Source organism: Rhinopithecus bieti, unplaced genomic scaffold (assembly GCF_001698545.2).
Source record: "Rhinopithecus bieti isolate Rb0 unplaced genomic scaffold, ASM169854v2 scaffold_58886, whole genome shotgun sequence".
NCBI lineage: Eukaryota > Metazoa > Chordata > Mammalia > Primates > Cercopithecidae > Rhinopithecus > Rhinopithecus bieti.
In genome coordinates, this window is record NW_016822906.1 from 405,051 (window position 1) to 424,201 (window position 19,151).

General features: G+C 32.3%; 1 long non-coding RNA gene across 1 annotated transcript in view; it reads right to left on the minus strand.

Moving 5' to 3' along the window:
• LOC108521339 (uncharacterized) overlaps positions 1-3,050 on the minus strand; it is a 36,286-nt gene extending 33,236 nt beyond the window's left edge. Inside the window, exons 1-2 of the long non-coding RNA XR_001883168.1 lie at positions 2,752-3,050; positions 1,193-1,236 (exon numbers count right to left, since the gene is read on the minus strand). This is a non-coding gene — a long non-coding RNA (uncharacterized LOC108521339). The remainder of the gene's footprint in view (positions 1-1,192; positions 1,237-2,751) is intronic.
• Positions 3,051-19,151: the final 16,101 nt, after the last annotated feature.

Genomic DNA, 19,151 nt, shown 5'->3' on the forward strand with positions numbered 1-19,151 from the left:
AACACAGAGAGACTCCGTTTCAAAAAAAAAAAAAAAACTACCTTTAAAAATACACAAAAATATACCTTATCCTATATAATATTAGACATTTTGGGTATTTATGGCCAGAGTTGTTCCTCATGCAATTGAAATGATTACTGGTTTGATAAAACATGGAAATAATTCTTGAGCCTAATACAATCTTTTGAAAGAATTAAGACATAGTTCAACAAAAACGTAAAATACAGAGAATTGGAAAGCATATTTAACCTCAGTAATTATCAAAGAAAGATAAATTTTAAAAAATAAAATACAATTTATGTATCTAATTGGCAAAGAGTAGGTAAAATAAATGCACACATTCTAGTGATAGAAATATATAGTGCAATTATTGTGAATACAAGTTTCAGAATATATGTATAAAATACATTAATATATTTTGATGCTGCATGATTACTTCTACCTTAATGAAATAATATGATATGGGTTAACATATTTCAAAACCTGGAATTGTCTAAAGGTCTGTCTTTAAAAAATTATTTAATAAATTATATATATATCAATAAGATTAAATATTCTGAAGCTACTAAGAATCTCATTTTAAGTCATGAATGACAGGAAAATGCTTTTGATAATTGCTTTTGATAAACAGAAAAGTACTTTACAAAATCCTCTCCCTGAGTGTACGTGTGTATACATATTCCTATGTATACACTACATATATGTCTATACTATATATGTAGTATATTTTAAGTATTCCTATATTTACATTTATATATTTACATATAATATTATATATTTACAAAAATAAATAAGTTTATATATGTAATGTGTATATACATATGCCCTCATTGATGGTTACTGAATCCTACCGTTGGAATATTGTTGCATTTGCTTCAGTGATCTTTTTATGACTGGTATTCTCAGAGCCAAGGTCATTCACAAAGAGAGTGTTTTGTTAAATCAATGTCACACAGTTATTTAAATTATTTCTGACTTATATGTTCAAAATCATATGGAAATTATCAGCAAAATTATTTTTAAAAATCTATCACTTGACAATTTGATTATATTTTGTTATAAATTTATTAAAACAACTGAACCAACATGCAAACTCTGTTTTATTTAGTCACTTAGAGGCATTTATTTTTACAATTTCTGAAAAGCATACGAATTGCTTTACCAAGACTTCTCAAATGTCTATTATTTATACCTGTTTTTCTTTTCATTTAGAGGTACCTCTTTTGAATGAATATCCTAAGAAAAGGGTAGAAAACATGAAGCACAGTGTTAATTGCAATACATCTTTGGCAATACAATATTTTAAATACAACTTCATTGACTTTAATATGTTAGTCAACAACAACGACATTCAGATTTCATTCATTCAATTTATGGAAAGGGTGTGCTTTGCTTTTAGCAAAGTTATCTCGATGTCAAATTAATTAGTGAAATCAGGCATACTCTTTCTTAGAAATAGTACAACTTCATTTTCTTCAACTTATGTAAACATATCAAAATCTTTAGAGGTATATTATGAAAAACATTTGGAAAAAATAACAAAATACTTATAAAATATTAAATAATAATATTTTATGAAAGGCTAACATCCAAGGATGAGGACGTAATTAATATACCCACTTATAATAAGTTATAAAAAGAAGATAATCAAAGAAAGATAATAGTCTTTCTCATTTAATGAGTGATGATGTAATTTTTAAAATATTGTGATATTTATGAAGTATAAAATGTGTGGTATTATAAGTTAAACATATGCAAATGTGCTGTTTTGCTTTGGGGAGATATTNGTGTTAATTGCAATACATCTTTGGCAATACAATATTTTAAATACAACTTCATTGACTTTAATATGTTAGTCAACAACAACGACATTCAGATTTCATTCATTCAATTTATGGAAAGGGTGTGCTTTGCTTTTAGCAAAGTTATCTCGATGTCAAATTAATTAGTGAAATCAGGCATACTCTTTCTTAGAAATAGTACAACTTCATTTTCTTCAACTTATGTAAACATATCAAAATCTTTAGAGGTATATTATGAAAAACATTTGGAAAAAATAACAAAATACTTATAAAATATTAAATAATAATATTTTATGAAAGGCTAACATCCAAGGATGAGGACGTAATTAATATACCCACTTATAATAAGTTATAAAAGAAGATAATCAAAGAAAGATAATAGTCTTTCTCATTTAATGAGTGATGATGTAATTTTAAAATATTGTGATATTTATGAAGTATAAAATGTGTGGTATTATAAGTTAAACATATGCAAATGTGCTGTTTTGCTTTGGGGAGATATTAAGTAATAATCATTGCTAAGGCAATCAGAGGCAACTCCACTAAATTCTCATCTCACTATCAAATTTTCCCTATGCAGTCAATAAAAGTTAAAATACATACGGCTAAGACAAATTGATTTGGCAGTTAGCACGTGATTCTATTTTTAGTTAACAGTAGGTAAAAAATGTTTAATATTTATAAGGTAAAAGAAGAGGATTAACTGTAATTACAATCCATATTTTATAACATGGTTTGATCAAATATTTTAGCTATATTTTTACATAATGTACAGGAATTTCATAAGAAAGCATGTAAAAGTTATTAACAGATTTTATCAATTATAAAATTAAAAAAATTGTCATTGGAAGTATTCCAGTGACAATTAAATATAGTATCATTAAAGTGTTTTCTTTCTAACTAATTATGGCCCTAGGGATGAGAATAACTGAAAAGAAATATTGCTTACATTGGAATCAGTGCAATGAGCCATAGTTTGATGTTCAGTAATTCTTATCAGTGTTCTTTCTGCTTTGTTCTCAGAAGACTTTCTCACATAAAATCTCCTTCTTTGATGATCACGGGATGTGTAAGAGATCCACTCATTAGATGAAAATTGCCATCAGCCGCACAAAAGACACACCAGATGTATCCAATTTGAGAAGATTCCCACAAAAGTCCTGATCCTTTATTGATTGATTGATATTGATTGATTGGCCATGCTTCACCCTTAACAGAAATGTGTATGACAGTGAAATAAAGAACACCTGCAAAGAATTTAAATATCTCCATTAATTTTAAAGGAAACTATATTTCAATAATTTATTTTGTTTTGTGCTATAGAGTTTTCACTTTCACAAATAACGAATCACATAAGTTTTAGGCATCTATCTGTCTGTAGGTCTGCATGTAACAGCCTAAATATACAGAAACATTTCTGTTAATGTGGTCCATCTTCACTTAGCCTCCCTATATTTGCTTCGCTTAACCAACTGTTTTCAGTTATTCTCAGGTATAAGATTCTACTCTAGCTTTCTATAGGATAGTATAAAAGTAGCCAAGAAGCACACAGCTCTAATTTTCCAGCTTTATTTAAGATTATATAGTGGACCAGATCAGCTTGTGTTGACTGAATTATCATTTCCTGACTTAATGTCTGACCTCTAGATTACACTGTCTATCTGACTTAGCATTTTATAAGTTTTCCTTATCATTGAACTAATATCTTATCTTTTGCTTGCTGTTTCAAGTTCATTTACCAAATAAGAGTATTTTCTGATTTTCTAAACTCTTTTATACAAGAGTGATAGAATAAATGGCCATAAATGATAATGACTGCAGGGTAAGGCCAAGAACTTCACTGTATGGAAGTCTTAAGGCTTTATTTCCCCAAATGTTATCTATGATATTTGACCTTCTGGAATTATCTTTTCAGGTCGCTTTCGAATTATTTCCAGATTCAGATTTAATACCTACAAATTCCTAGTTTCTTTAAATCTGGGAATTTAACTCTTTTTTTTTTCACTTAACTAAATCATTACACTTGTGAGAATCCTCCTCTGTGAAAGAGCTATTTGCTCAAACATTCCCTTGTCTGCCTGTAAGTGGTTTGTCTGTAGTACAATTTCCTTGGAACTTCCATTTATGAGAAATTGAACAAGATATTTTAAAATATCAAAATTATGACTGCTTAAATTTCCCATTTAAACATGCTTCTTTCACTCTACAACATTATAGTAGGTTTCATGGCAAAATTTTATTCATTTTATTAATTCTACCAAGATAAGTGATTGACTTGTTAGTGACCAATATGTGTATATTTGGAATCACTAATGAATTCTAATCATAAAGAGCACTCAAAATGGTACTTTAATAACACTTTGGGAAAACAGTAATTTATAGTAATGACCCAGGCTAGATTTTTAACTAGTGATGAAATTATCACAATTTTATCCTTGCTTATTCTTGAAATCCTCAGGTGTCTCTCATCTGATTTTAGCAATCTTTTACACAAGCCATATTTAGAAAAAAAAATATATACTCCAGAGAAACTATAAGTATTTTTGGTGATGTAAGCTTTTTAGAAAATTGTGATTTGACATGAACATGTAAAAAGAATTCTCCATGAGGAAATAAATTTATTTTATCAATTCTTAAAAAGTATTGCAAAATTTGGCGTTAAAGCCACTTATTTACTCAGAAGCATTTGATTTAAACATTACAACAAAAATAANTAAGGTAAAAGAAGAGGATTAACTGTAATTACAATCCATATTTTATAACATGGTTTGATCAAATATTTTAGCTATATTTTTACATAATGTACAGGAATTTCATAAGAAAGCATGTAAAAAGTTATTAACAGATTTTATCAATTATAAAATTAAAAAAATTGTCATTGGAAGTATTCCAGTGACAATTAAATATAGTATCATTAAAGTGTTTTTCTTTCTAACTAATTATGGCCCTAGGGATGGGAATAACTGAAAAGAAATATTGCTTACATTGGAATCAGTGCAATGAGCCATAGTTTGATGTTCAGTAATTCTTATCAGTGTTCTTTCTGCTTTGTTCTCAGAAGACTTTCTCACATAAAATCTCCTTCTTTGATGATCACGGGATGTGTAAGAGATCCACTCATTAGATGAAAATTGCCATCAGCCGCACAAAAGACACACCAGATGTATCCAATTTGAGAAGATTCCCACAAAAGTCCTGATCCTTTATTGATTGATTGATATTGATTGATTGGCCATGCTTCACCCTTAACAGAAATGTGTATGACAGTGAAATAAAGAACACCTGCAAAGAATTTAAATATCTCCATTAATTTTTAAAGGAAACTATATTTCAATAATTTATTTTGTTTTGTGCTATAGAGTTTTCACTTTCACAAATAACGAATCACATAAGTTTTAGGCATCTATCTGTCTGTAGGTCTGCATGTAACAGCCTAAATATACAGAAACATTTCTGTTAATGTGGTCCATCTTCACTTAGCCTCCCTATATTTGCTTCGCTTAACCAACTGTTTTCAGTTATTCTCAGGTATAAGATTCTACTCTAGCTTTCTATAGGATAGTATAAAAGTAGCCAAGAAGCACACAGCTCTAATTTTCCAGCTTTATTTAAGATTATATAGTGGACCAGATCAGCTTGTGTTGACTGAATTATCATTTCCTGACTTAATGTCTGACCTCTAGATTACACTGTCTATCTGACTTAGCATTTTTATAAGTTTTCCTTATCATTGAACTAATATCTTATCTTTTGCTTGCTGTTTCAAGTTCATTTACCAAATAAGAGTATTTTCTGATTTTTCTAAACTCTTTTATACAAGAGTGATAGAATAAATGGCCATAAATGATAATGACTGCAGGGTAAGGCCAAGAACTTCACTGTATGGAAGTCTTAAGGCTTTATTTCCCCAAATGTTATCTATGATATTTGACCTTCTGGAATTATCTTTTCAGGTCGCTTTCGAATTATTTCCAGATTCAGATTTAATACCTACAAATTCCTAGTTTCTTTAAATCTGGGAATTTAACTCTTTTTTTTTTTCACTTAACTAAATCATTACACTTGTGAGAATCCTCCTCTGTGAAAGAGCTATTTGCTCAAACATTCCCTTGTCTGCCTGTAAGTGGTTTGTCTGTAGTACAATTTCCTTGGAACTTCCATTTATGAGAAATTGAACAAGATATTTTAAAATATCAAAATTATGACTGCTTAAATTTCCCATTTAAACATGCTTCTTTCACTCTACAACATTATAGTAGGTTTCATGGCAAAAATTTTATTCATTTTTATTAATTCTACCAAGATAAGTGATTGACTTGTTAGTGACCAATATGTGTATATTTGGAATCACTAATGAATTCTAATCATAAAGAGCACTCAAAATGGTACTTTAATAACACTTTGGGAAAACAGTAATTTATAGTAATGACCCAGGCTAGATTTTTAACTAGTGATGAAATTATCACAATTTTATCCTTGCTTATTCTTGAAATCCTCAGGTGTCTCTCATCTGATTTTAGCAATCTTTTACACAAGCCATATTTAGAAAAAAAAATATATACTCCAGAGAAACTATAAGTATTTTTGGTGATGTAAGCTTTTTAGAAAATTGTGATTTGACATGAACATGTAAAAAGAATTCTCCATGAGGAAATAAATTTATTTTATCAATTCTTAAAAAGTATTGCAAAATTTGGCGTTAAAGCCACTTATTTACTCAGAAGCATTTGATTTAAACATTACAACAAAAATAATTTTGCAATAATTCTTTGTAGTTGATCAAGTTTATTCAAAAGAAACAAGAGGAAGTATTGCTACTTAAGTTTATTTTTATCACAAAGACCAAGACATAATCTCAATTTAACTAAAATTTAATTAGTCAAACTGATGGAATTATAATCATCAAATATAATAAGTATCCTGAAAAAGTATTTATATTCTCTGGGGAAAATATAATTTAAGAATAGTTCAATTAAAGCTATTATTTTCATGTTCTAAAGATACACAATGAGGTGATGTCAAAAAAATCCAGCTCTCATTCAATTTTTCCATCTGGTTTTAGGATGTAATATAATACCACGTTAAATTTTACAAATTAAAAAATCATCTTTAATTCCTCCTCAACTCCTATTTTCTCTTCACCAAATCCAGTTTTAGGGCAATCAAATATTTAAAATTTTAACATAAGAAATGCAGAAAATCAGCTATGTCATCATTATAAGGAGGAACAACATAGTCTCATAAAATAGTCACGAAGATAATTGCATGTAAACATATTTGGACTCAGTGTGGTTTTTTGTTTGCTTGCTTTTACTTTGTGCTAATAGATTTAAACAGAAATGGTGCTTCATATTTCTAAATGAATTTGGATTAAGAAAAAGATTGTTAAGAAATAGAATTCATATTGTAATTATTCATAAGGAGCAAATAATCTTGTAAGAGCAGAGAAATACAGACATTGAGATAAAAAAAAGTTTACTATAATAATTTGGAACCTGGAATCTAAGAACAGAGAACAGATATTTATAGTCACAATAGTGGGATTATATAGGAGTGGTCATGACTGCATAGGATTTTCATCCTGAAAATATACTTTGCCTACAAGGTGAAAAACAATTTGAAAAAGCAACAAATATGTCCTTCAGTAAACAAACGCATAAATAAATTCTGATACATTTGTATAACAAAATAGTACTCAATGATGAAAAAAATGTGATTTCAAGTGACATGAAGATATGGATAAATTTTTAACACATATTGGTAAGTGAAAGAAGCCAGTCTGAAAAGATAATATATTCTACATTTCCATTTATATGACATCCTGGAAAAGGCAAAATTATAGAGATGGAAAATAAAACAGTGGTTACAGAGATTCAGAGGAATTGAACAGTTGAAGCATAGGGGAGATTTTAGGGTGGTAAAATTTTCCATATAATATTGTAAGGGAGGATACATGATACTATGCATTTTTTTTTTTCAAAATCCATATAACTTGAAAGCACAGAGTGTCTTAATGTATACAATTTATTAAAGTTGTTTAACTGGTTAGGGGATCCCAGAATGGAATGCAAACTGTAAAAAAAGGAATCTAACTTTACTACAAATGTACAAAATCTTACTGGTGAGATGAATGGAAGAAGGTGTGCTAAACTAAAACTTAACCAATTAGTGGGTCTGTAAAACTAAAGGGGGAAAACTATACACAATCACTGTATCTAGTTGATAAAGTTCAATCCCAGGGGCAGGAACTGACAGTTCTTATGCTGCTATATCAACATCTTGGGGTTGAACAATTGAATAAATGAATCATAGCTAATGGGAGCCAGGTTACACACTATTACAGTGAGAATTTATAGGTAAGAAAGAGGAGGAGGCTAGAATTATCCACATGGTAATGGATTAGAGATGGAGACTCCAATTAGAACTCATGCTAAGATTATAATGAGCCATGGTACATATAGAAACATTTACAGATATGTATACATACACGAGTTAGTATAAACCCACATATTCCCTTGCTCTGTTCACTGACAGGGCCTAGAAGCTATGACATTACAGTAGCAAAAAACACCCTTAGACCCAGATGTTGATTTCTAACACCATTCTCCAATAAAAGAAAACAGGGAAATTTGGATTGTTAACCAATTGTGGCAAGGAATATATAAGATAGGCCTGGAACATCTTTTTTAATTTTAATTTTTATTTATTACTATATATATATTTTTAGACCAGGTCTCATTCTGTTGCCCAGGCTGGAATGCAGTGGCACGATCTCAGCTTACTGAAACCTCCGCCTCCCAGGTTCAAGTGGTTCTCCTGCTTCAGCCTCCCTAGTAGCTGGGATTAGAGATGCCTGTCCCCATGGCCACCTAATTTTTATAATTTTAGTAGAGATGGGGTTTCACTCTGTTGGCCAGGCTCTTCTCAAATTCCTGACCTCAGGTGATCTGCCCGCCTCGGCCTCCCAAAGTTCTGGGATTACAGGTGTTAGCCACCATGCCTGACCTGAAACATCTTTTTATGACAGAGTAAGAAGTGCTCAAACAAAGCACAATGATGGGTTATGTCAAAAGAACGCAGTAGCCAACAGAAAGAGCTCCAGTGGTCAAAGCTGGAATAATTTAAATAATAGTACATAGTGCATATAACAGTACATAGAGGCCAAATTATAAAATAAATACCCTTGAATCTATAGTGATTTAACAAACAATTCAATAAGAAAATGGACAAGAAGAGACAAATTTCACATGCAGAAGAATTCCAAATATCTTATATAAAGACTCTACCCTAAACTAGTGGGAGCATTACTCTCCACTCTTTATGTGTAGGCTGCACATGGCAACTTCCTTCCAAAGAGCACAATGTGTAAAAGGAGAAAGAAAAAGAATAATTCTACAGTAGAAAAATGAAACAAACACTAATTCAACCAGGTGACCATGGTTGACATAAACCTTCATAAGTTTTGTTATTAATATGCGCCCTTGATGTGATGTGATGAGGCTCGTATTTTACCTCTGAGCATCCCCCTTGCCCCAAGGAAACATCACATGATCTCTGTATAACGGTAATTGAAACATCAGACAAGTCCCAACTGAGAAATATTCTCCAAAATATTGGACCAGTATTCCTCAGAATTGTCAAGGTCATCAAAAGCAAGGAAATTCTCAGCAACTAGCACGGTTAAGAGGAACCTAAGGAGACTAAACATAATATGTTACTTTGAAACTAAAAATAAATTAGGCAAAAAAAGGCAATTTGAACAAAGTATAGACTTCAATTAGGGATAATGTATCATTACTAGTTCACTGATTGTGACAATCTAATGTAACATATTAATAATAGGATAACCTGAATGTGAAATATATACAAACTTTCTATTTTAAGTTTTTAAATGTATATATTTCAGACATTTTTTTAAATTAAGGAGAATGAAGCAGATTTAGGAAGAATTATTTGGATTTCAGAGATAGGCGGCAAAGAGCATTAGGAAATCCTGGTATATACAGTATATATACCAGAGATTAGAAGAAACATAACTTGGGTTTTCTAGCTTGGGTCAAGAATGTGAACTGCCTCACCACATGTCATGTGTGAGGGGGCTATCCAAACGGAGATAGTGAATAGAAGTTCCTACTGGAGATATGAATTTTAAACTCCTATACAATGAAATATGTAGAGAGTTTAGGAATAAGCCTTAATAAATTCTACATTTTGATGCTTGTATTGATCCTGCCATGAAAACTGAGGAGAGGGAAGAGGGAATAATGGAAAACCCTGATAGTTGGTTTTCTCAGAAGGGAAGATAAAAGAGTATTTATAAAAAGAATTCAGTTAACAGTAGTACCTGCTTTTAAAAATTCAAGTAAGTAAAAGACTGGAAACACTGCTCACTGGATTAAGCTACAAGCACTAAAGAGACATTATGGCAGAAGGATAGTGGAATTGTGAGAATGTCAGATAAGCTACTGGGAAAACTAGTTTACCTTAATCTTCATTTGAAATTCCTAAACTACTTTCAACTCTTCACATACTATATACAGGCAATTGCACTGAAAAGAGAGCAATAAAACCTGAATTGAGATAAGACAGGATTAGAGGCAGGATTTACCTAAAGTTTGCTGAGAAATCTTAGGGTTAAAAGGTCTTAAAAGATAGGATAATCTCCTAAAGTTACATTTACTCCCATGGCTTTAATTTTAGTGACTCACATTGATAATTTTTATAGTTCATTTACTCTCAGACTTTGACTCACCTATGTATCTTGCTGATATGGCTAATTTAACGTATCTGAATAATGATAAAATGAAAATGGTATTTACTACTTGTATTAGTCTGTTCTCACGCTGCTAATAAAGATACACCCCACATGGGTAATTTATCAAAAAAAAAAAAAAGTTTTAATGGACTCATAGTTCCACAAGACTGGCAAGGCCTCACAATCATGGTGGAAGGCAAAGGAGGAGCAAAGGCATGTCTTACATCGAAGCAGGTGAGAAAGCATGTGCAGGGGAACTGCGCTTTATATTAATAAAACCATCAGATGTCATGAGACGTATTCACTATGAAGAGAACAGCTTGGGAATACCACACCGTCATGATTCAATTACCTCCCACCGTGCCCCTCCCATGACACGTGGGGATTATGGGAGCTCCAATTCAAGATGAGATTTGGGTGGGGACACAGTCAAACTATACCATTACTATGCATTGCTTGCTTCTGATATGGAAAACACTGAGTTGATATTAAGCATGTATTATTTCTTAGCCTCATGAGTACTCTGTAGTGATAGCCGTTCCATTTTACAGATGCAAAATGTTCAGTTTAGAACTTTCCCAAGATTTCAGAACTAGTAAATTTTATAACCGGAAGTCACATATGGTTGCCTTCAAACTTGTCACTAGTTTGATGACACCATACTGCATTCTAAAATAGAATATATCAGTTTATTGTCGCCAGACTTTTAGTTTCTCCTTCATTCCTTATTTCAGTTAATAGCGGCTTCCTCACCCCAGTCAGTTATACCTGAAAAATGCCCAAGATCATCCTCTCTTATTTTCTTTTAAAACCAGCTGCTCAGAAAATACTGTTACTGATTCTCTCAAATATCTGCCTATCTCCCCCTTACCTCAAGCCATTGACAGAATTGAGGTCACATTTTCTTTTACCTGAATTATATCAATAGCCTCCCTATTGGTCACTTTGTCTTTAATCTCTTCCACATACCTGATGCATTCTTCAAAGAAATAAATGAAATCTGTATATGTGGGTCCCCTGGGGTTTCCAAGTTAAATTTCTCCATGGAATTCAGAAAAATAATTGATATCTCGTAGCCCAACACAGAAGGCTTTCTATCATCTGGCCCCAGTATAACATTCCAGCATTATATTTTATCATAGCCATACGGGATCTTTTCTTTAGCCCTGGGAATCTGTTTTAAGTCCCATGAACATGCTGTGTTTTTCCATATGTCTAGAGCCTTGCTAATTCTTTTGCCTTAGCCTGAAATACCTTGTATTCCTTTCCTGTTTGTCAGCCTGCATAGCTTCTATTTTTCTTTAAAAAGTCAACCCAAAGATTATCTCAGATTCTTCTTTTCTGCTACTCCTATGTTGCATTCTCATATCAACTTGACTGTGACAGTTGCTCAGACATTCATTGTGTTTGATCATCTTGGCAGTTTTGAGAAATACTGGTTAGGTATTTTGTAAAATAGCTCTTTTGGGATTTATCTGATGTTTAATCATGATTAAACAGGGGTTATATTTTTATTGGAGGGAAAGAGAAAAACCACAGAGGTAAAGCACCATTCTCATTGTATCATATCAAAGGATTGTGTTCCCATCTTCTGCACTGCTTTTACAACCTGCTCATAGCACAATTTTACCTTTTTAATTTATATTTTTTCACCTCATTTTCTTCTTTTGATTATGAATTCCCAAGGATAGGTTCTCTTAACACATGGTAGCTGCTCAATTAATGTTCTATTTCCTTGAATGACAATTACACTGAAAAGTTTTAGAAGGCGTTCCTGATATTATGAGAAGTTAGAAATTATATAATAAGTAAATTGTTAAAGACACATAATCAGAAATGGTATCTTTTCCACAAAAGTGTATAAGCATTTTCTATTGGATTACACAAGACAAAGGATATACAAGAGAAAGAATAATAAAAAGTTCATTATCAAAGAAGAAATGATACAGATAATTTTAGTACCCTGTCATCTAGTGGTGACTGATAAAAGGCTCAAAGAGTTTTATTGTTTTAATGAAGTTTGAAGGTGTTATTATATTCTAAGTTGCTTTGTTGACATAACAATTTGTATTTACATTTTGGTGTGTGTTTCAAACCAATTATCTAGTATAGTTGTCTTTTGGCATTAAAGTGAACAACAAACTTATTTTAAAAATATTTCTGCCTGAGTCTAGAGTGAACCAGTAATCCAGTTGGACCATTTTCTGTTTGAAAGTCTGTAATTAGTAAAGTTGTGGGAAAAAGACAAAGGGATAAAAAAAAAAAAACATGACAAAGCAGAAATGAAAACTAAATGACAACTAAGATGTGCACAGAAGCCATTTAAGTAGGGGGAATTCTAAAAAATTTAAGACAAAAATTGCTAAACATAACTAGGTATTCAATATAGAAGGGAAGGAGAGAGTAAGTATCATGAGGTTGCTGTGCAGTTTAATTTTAATTTCAACTCAGAAAGGTTTTTAGGACTAACATGCTGTAAAGAAATGTTCTAGAGTTCTCACTGGCTAGCAATGAGGAAACTACATTGACTAGCTTAGGAGTGAAAATTTAGGAAGAAACACATCTGAAATGAACCAATGATTTATGCCATGTTGTAGTTTCATATTGCATATATAAATGTGTGAAGGGATGGTAATTGTCACTTAGTATCCATATTGTTCTTCTTCATTTTATAGTGAAACACCCTCACATTTTATAGTGAAACAACCTCACATTTTAACAAGGTATGCAACAGTCAGGAGACAACATTTACTCAGCCTGTTTTGAAAATTACGGTGGAAAGTTTTAGAAGGTGTTCCTGATATACCTGTGATGAAGCTCTCTCAAGTTGAAGGTGAATTGTGAGCAACTGCTGCACCTCACCCTTATTGGGAAATTGACTGTTCCTACTGGAACTGAACTGCAATTTAGTGCATAGAAACCAATTTAGTTCCTATGAAATACCCCTACAAGATGTCAGAAATCAGATGAAAGGAACTGAAGACTTGGTTACCTTCTGGTTCAGAGCAGCCTAACCACGCACACCTCCCTTTTCCCTCTGGATAGTTACATGGGAGAGGAAGATAAAGTTCTATTTTATCTGAGCTATTAAAGATGTAGGTCTTTTTGTTGCAGTAACTTAATTGATACACTGATTAATACACAATGCAAATGTTGATTTTGATGTAGTTGTAGACTAATATGGTAACTTTCATAATGGCTACCTGCTTAATTGAAGATGTGAAATTATTGCTGTTTGCAAAAGACCAGTGTGGGCATCTGTCATTGGTGATTGTGAAAAAAGAAAAAAAGCTTGTAAACCTTGATAGATATTCATGACAATTGTAGACATAGGTAACTTATGTCTACAATTACATAAGGGAACTGTTACAGTCTTGTTTTGGAAGCAAACAAAAAAAGGAATCAGACTAAAAAATAACGATTTTGCCCTCACCTTCTGAACACTTGTTATCTGGGGAGGATTTGTAAAGGCACAGGGACAGCACAGACTGCACCATCCTGATTACCTGTATGAGACCCCAGTCTTGGTAATGCTTTTCTTTTCTTACCTTTTCCTATATTGCTCTTAATTCTAATAAGTCACTAGACCATTTGATGACAGACACCCAAATATACCAAACATTATCTTAAGAGTTTTGGGGTTTTTTACTTGTTTGTGTGTTTGTTTTTGAGATTGAGTCTCGTTCTGTTGTCCAGGCTGGAGTGCAGTGGCACAATCTCAGCTCGCTGCAACCTTAGCCTTCCGCATAGCTGGGACTACAGGCACCTACCACCATGCCCTGCTGATTTTTGTATTTTTAGTTGAAACAAGGTTTCACCATATTGGCCAGGCTGATCTCAAACTCCTGACCTCAGGTGATCCGCCTGCCTTGGTCTCCTAAAGTGCTGGGATTACACGCGTGAGCCACCGCTCCTGGCCTCATGAGACAAATTTTATAAACTTAAAAAGATATACTAATTCAGGAAAATTTAACAAGAAGCAGCAGGCTTTTGGGGTACAATGTTTCAGAAAATAAGGCTGCCAATTATTTTCATGACACTACAACATTGATCAAAATATATCTTGAAAAAAACTCTAAATAAAAGAATCTTGGAAATGTAAAATTCAAAAATATTGTTATCTGTGCAAAAGAAATTTGATGTAAGTAGACATTAAATTTTTGGTTAATTTGTTATACTCCTTGGTATTATCTGCCAATTTCCTTCTTAAGTGAGATGTTAAACATAGAAATTTATCCTTTTGTGATCTTAAATAATGAAATAGGCCAGTGTTGTGTGATTGAAAGGCATTCTTTTCTGATGTTGATGTTACTTGTAAATTACATTCAAACTTTGGTAAAGGAAAACTTACACAATTGCTTGAAATAATCTACCTGAGTTTTAACTGAGGTTTATATATATATTTTATGCAATATATATTATACTATATATATATAGTGTTTATAGTATATTATGGCCTACAGCCTCCTGATGTTGTGATCCACTCTGTTACATTTTTGTGTGTGTATATATGTGTGTGTTTTTTTCATTTTTTTTTGCGAAGACAACGTGATACCGTCTTGTTCTTCATAGATACCCGCCCAGGCTGGCAGTGCTGTGCATGATTCTCAGCTCACTCTGCGCACGCTCTGCTGCCTTCGAACAACTGGGTTTATAAGGCAGCATTCTCCAATCTCTACCTCAGCTTCTCCAGTCTAAAACTTTCAACTCCTGTATCCTGACTTCCGTTTCGTGTTAGTCCTGAGGACATAATGACAGTGGATCGCCGTATCGACCATGAGCTAGTTTCTTTTTTTTTTATTTTTGTGTTAGATGTTATTATATAGTATATGACGAGACGGGTGGTTCCAACCATGTTCGCGAGCGAAATTGAAATGCTCATCGCTCACGAAGAGCTTACGTGTGATCGAGCCGTTCTCCCGGCTCTCGTCATAAAGGTGCGTGGGCCTTACCTAATATATTTTTTATCAGATAAGTTAGTAATAACATTAAACAATTGAATCAATAATAAGGAAATGTAATACATGGAAATATTAGCTTTATTTTATTAAAAAATCAGAAAACTTTTAGAAATAAAAAAATCTGTTCAGAAGGCTTCACCAAAGAAAATAATAGGTGTATTATTCATTGCAAAACAGAAGTTATTTGTTGATTACTGAATAAAAAGTGGAAAGAGCGTATAAGGAGTACAGCTTAGAGAGCTTTGAATAAAAACTGATTCCTGGGACCATCTTCAAATATTGGATTTAGTTGGTATGGACTGGACTTCACACACTGATTTACTGTAAAAGTTTCTTTTGCGGATTCTAATGTGTGACTGGTTTGAGAAACAGCATTCTTGAATAATTTGAAATAATCTAATATAAATATGTTTAAGTGTGTATGTGTGTGTGTGTGTGTGTGTGTATATGTGTGGCGGTGGGGAGAGGTGTAGTTTGCAACTGTTGTTTTTGCTTTTTGGCTTGGGCTGCTGAGCTGTTTGAATAAATCCTAATGTTCTTAATCTACTAAAAGAGTTTCACAAACCATAGTTAACTCGAACAAATAAAAAAGATAATGGAAACTCCAGTTTCTTAAAGGATAAGATTAAAGCAGTAATAATTCATATTTTAATGATTTATGACTACACACACACCCCTAATATAAATAAGTAAATAGCCCAGGTAATGCTGACACTGATGGTTAGTGGAATCTGCTTTGAGTAAGAGTAATTCTGTGAACTCCCTGCTTTAATTTCGACCATTGCTGTCCCACTCACAATAGATCTAAATTCCCTACTCTGACATCATATTAGAAACACCTTAGAGAGCCTTGAATAAAAACTGATTCCTGGGACCATCTTCAAATATTGGATTTAGTTAGTATGGACTGGACTTCACACACTGATTTATTGTAAAAGTTCCTTTTGTGGATTCTAATGTGTGGCCAGTTTGAGAAAGCCATTCTTGAATAATTTGGAGTAAGCTATTATGAATATGTTTGAGTGAGTGTGTGTGTGTGTGTGTGTGTGTGTGTGTGTGTGGCAGAGGGGAGAGGTATAGTTTGCAGCTGTTGTTTTTGCTTTATGGCTTCAGCTGCTGAGCTGTTTGAATAAATCCTAAAGGTGACAGCTGTCCAGCAATTAGGAATCTCTATCTTACTTATAAAATAATCTTACTAGAAAATAATCTTGTTTTTTAATCGCTCTACAATCAGCTTTTAAAATTTCCATAATTAATTCCATGGTATGCAGTTTTTAAATTGGCAGATAATTATATGACGGAACTATATGAAAGAAGGCAAACTATATTTGAAAGCATATTTTTTCCCCAGAAAACCAGATATAAATTAGATAATAAAACCTTCCTTCAGTGTCCAGCAAACTGTCTTTAATGTAAGTTATATTTCTTCTTGGACCAGTGCTGAGATCACAGTGTGCGTAAAACATAGTTTATTATGTAATATTTGCTAAATAAACATATATACACATCGCTTTTAGGAAATGTAAATTGAGAAGTATTAAAAGCTAATATATTTTCTCCAAACTAGAGTACATATCTCTTCTTTTATTTTGTGTATATAAAATGATTTCTTGTTTAATCTTCTCAAGAACACTGGAGTATATATTTAAACACAAGAAACAAATATTTAGTGATAATAATGTTTATAAATTAAATTTCTTCAAAATAAGTAATCACTGATAATTCCTCAAATATTTAATAAAAATCTAATTGCATAAAAGTCTCTGTATGACATAAAAGGGATAGGTATATGAAGAGTAATTAATATGTGTTTATTTTACTAGTTTCCCTGTAGTTATTTTATTTTGACTACCATTCAGAGGCATTGATGATATCTTCACCACAGCTTCCAGGAAGCATGACTAGTAAGGAGGGATTGGACTGTGGAAGACAATAGATTGTGCCTGGCCTTCCAGCATAGGAGGAGGCCACTGCCTAGTAACATGAAGCTTGTTCCCTAAAGAAGTGCAAGAGAGCTTTAAAAACATCCATATACTAGGCAGTTCTCACAATCACAAACACAGCAAGAATGAAATATAAAATTAACATTTAATTTAATATTTAAATTTTTAGGAGTTAAATATTAATTTTCTCTAAACTAGAATATATATTTCCTGCGATTGTGCTTGTAGACCAATTCCTTTTTCATATGTCTGAACCCAATTGGACACTTTCTATTATGATACGAAGTCTCAAATGATTTTACCATAACCAGGTATATTCCTTCCAAGAGAAAATATCCTGTGCCTTTTGTAAGTTTTCTGGAATCAATGTGATCGGCAACAATGATGCCAGTCATAATGCCATGAGTTAATTTAAGCAATATTAAACAGCAAACTGGCGCAATTTCTAATAATATCTTTGCAAGCATTTTATATTTTATGTATTGCCTTAGTATAAAAGTTTGTTTTTGAGAAAGGTGCACATAAATTTCAAGACTTGCTTAAATTAACAACTATTACTTCATAACAGTGGTTAAGAATTATAATGTATTATTTTTATATTTTCCCTAGAAAAGAGAAAAAATTCAAGTGTAAGTTGCTTAAGCTTTAAAATGACCAAAGTTCCCCTGCATCAATTATTAGAATAAGTAAATATATATCTTAAAATAAAACTAACAAAATTGTCCTAAGTACAAAATAAAGCAAACAAAAAGTTCTTCATCTACTAGAAGAGTTTCATAAACCATAGTTAACCTGAAAATAGTAACTCTCAAATTTTGTTTTACCAAATATTTTGGATGATATAGACAGGTCTGGGCATAGATAAGGTTGTATGTAATTCTCCAAACTCCCTGCTTTAATTTCAACCTTTCCTCCCCTACACAAAGGAGGAAATTCAAATGTACATGATGATGAAATAGAATCCCTTATGTTTTTAGAAATAAATAATGCACACATTTAAGTTTAAAATTGGTAACTAGTTACTTGCAAACACCAGAAAGTAAATTTAGTGCCAATACCATGAAACTGTTAGGCAAATACTCACTCTCTAGAGTGAGTTGTCAGGTATTCTGTCCCCATCTTCCTTCTCAAAGATATGCTAATTAGAAATAAACACTAAGAGATGAGAGATGTTCAAAGACCTAGGCTGAGGTCACTGAAAGACCTAAGAGAATTTTATTAGTAGCGGTTAAGATCTAAAGCCTGGAATCGCTGCTGCCAATGACTCAGCATTGTTAGGAACTGCCTTGCCACATGCAGATTCTAAAGATATTATAGGAGTTGCTAATAAGTTTTCTTTGCACCTTTCTAGTGCAGGTGGCACCAAGGTCTTGCCATTGAGAAGAATAGAATAAGTAGTCACAGAAAGAGAATTTAAATTTCTATACCAATTCTTAGTCATTGACAGAACTCCCAGGAATGTTATGTTGAGACACAGTTAGAAGTTTTATATAGACTTCACGAAAATAAGTGTTATGACTAAATAGCAATCTTTGCCAAAAACAAGGGCAGGAAATGGTGGGAACCTTTTGGCCAATCTTGAATATGTCTTTTTCAAATAAACATATTTGGTAAGCCAGAATTCAGTATTTAAGGTCTAAAAATAAAGAAATTAGATGTTGGTGAATTATGCATATATAAATATGTATGT